The sequence below is a fragment of the Procambarus clarkii genome, unplaced genomic scaffold (genome assembly GCF_040958095.1).
Source record: "Procambarus clarkii isolate CNS0578487 unplaced genomic scaffold, FALCON_Pclarkii_2.0 HiC_scaffold_98, whole genome shotgun sequence".
NCBI classification, from domain to species: Eukaryota; Metazoa; Arthropoda; class Malacostraca; order Decapoda; family Cambaridae; genus Procambarus; species Procambarus clarkii.
In genome coordinates, this window is record NW_027189131.1 from 5108932 (window position 1) to 5111051 (window position 2120).

The following is a 2120-nucleotide window of genomic DNA, read 5'->3' on the forward strand; positions in this document are numbered from 1 at the left end:
ATGGGACCTAACAGCATTAAAATAACACATCCTTAACAGCCTAGATGAAGATCACACAAAACACTGGAGACACCTCATAGAACAAGCAGAACAACACAGAAAACTGATAACTCAAGAATTCTGGAAACAAATCAAACGATTACAAGGATCAACTCACACACCGTTTAAATACCTTCTACATAACAACAACAAAATCACTGATCCTGATGAAGTACTCAACATTTTTAAACACCACTGGGAACAAAATTTTCACCCACATCCTCCTGAACCATATGCCCTCCCTAACATTGAAGTAGTCGAAGACTGGATACACCAAAACAGACATGAAACTACACCTTACGACCACATCCACCTTGACAATCTCAATTCAAACACTGAACTACAGACTCCCCTAACTCTAGCTGATGTCAAGACAGCTCTCATGGGCACTCGTCGTAGAGCCCCTGGTGCGTCTGGCATTGGACATATCCTTCTTAGACAACTCCCTGCTTCTATCATTACTGCTATCACTAACCTATTCAACGCCTCCCTTGCCTCTGGATACTTTCCACTCAACTTTAAGTCTGCCACAGCCGTTCTTATTCCAAAATCTGGGAAACCCCACACTGACCCAAAGAACTATAGACCCATCAGCCTTCTAGAACCACTTGGCAAAGTCTTTGAAAGGCTGATCAACCAGAGACTTAGAACCCACCTTGAACACAATGACTTACTAACAAACAGTTTGGATTTCGGCCTCACCGGTCCACTCATGACGCCTTAAACATCATGACTGACTACCTCAGTATCAATCAGCACCAAAGACTTAAGACTGCACTCATCACTAAGGACGTTGAGAAGGCCTTTGACATTGTTTGGCATGACGGCTTAAAATTCAAACTGTGCAACAACTTTCATCTGCCCCTTATCACCACCAAACTTCTTTCTAACTACTTACACAATAGGACAATGAGAATTAAGTTCCTCCGACAACACTCTGACTACTTTAATTTACATGCCGGTGTTCCCCGAGGCTCTGTTCTTGCCCCAACACTCTACATCCTATACATCAACGACATTCCTGACCCTGTTCATCACACTTCATTAACCATATGCTACGTCGATGATGTCTCTCACCTTGTCACCAGCAACACCATTGATACACTAACAAACAGAGCACAAACAGAACTTGATGTTGTCACTGAGTGGGAGTACAAATGGCGTATAAAAACCAACTCCAGCAAATCCAAAATCACCTTCTTTTTCTGTAAAAGAACTATTCGCCCTATTCCTCTTAAACTCTACTCATACACTCCAAATCCTACTTATATCTCTATCTCCCTCCTCCACAGTCCATGGACTCACATTTGATCGACAACTACTCTTTCACACACACATAACACAGAAACATGCAATAGCTCTTCAAGCCATGAAGAAACTATACAGACTTAGAATTGCAAAACCTGACACAAAAATGCACCTTTACAAAGCACTTATTAGACGTCTCCTAACATATGCTCCACTAGCTCTTTCTTTAGCTGCACGTACTAATAAACTAAAGCTTCAAAGAATACAGAATAGAGCACTAAGATGGGTACTTAACACCCGATGGCAAGAGTTAAATACCAGTCAAAGTCTCCATGAAAGTACCAACATTCCTGCCCTTAATACTTAATACTGCCCTTAATATGCCAATGGCCATACCACGTTGAGAACACTGCTTCTCGTCCGATCAGCGAAGTTAAGCAATGTTGGGTTTGGTTAGTACTTGGATGGGTGACCGCCTGGGAACACCAAATGCTGTTGGCATTAATGTTTATACCTGATCAACCAGGCTGTGACTCATACGTCAGGCTGCGAGCAGCCGCGTCCAACAGCCTGGTTGATCAGTCCAGGAACCAGGAGGCCTGGTCGACAACCGGGCCGCGGGGACGCTAAGCCCCGGAAGCACCTCAAGGTAACCTCAAGGTAAGATAATGTCTACTGGAAAACTTTATTAGACAAACAACTTGATAGACTACTCACTTATCATGAACAACGTTGATTTTCTCCTACACGCTCTCAGACTACCACAAAACACCCATGACCTCTTCTCTACCATCCATGATCCTCCTCCTAACTCTGTATTTCGTTAAACTTTA

The 2120-nt window shown here is 43.0% G+C and overlaps 1 non-coding gene across 1 annotated transcript; it reads left to right on the top strand.

The window, feature by feature from the left end:
- Positions 1-1669: 1669 nt before the first annotated feature.
- LOC123752169 (5S ribosomal RNA) lies at positions 1670-1788 on the top strand. Its single transcript, XR_006772173.1, has one exon. It is a non-coding gene; the product is annotated as a 5S ribosomal RNA (ribosomal RNA).
- The last annotated feature ends 332 nt before the right edge of the window (positions 1789-2120 follow it).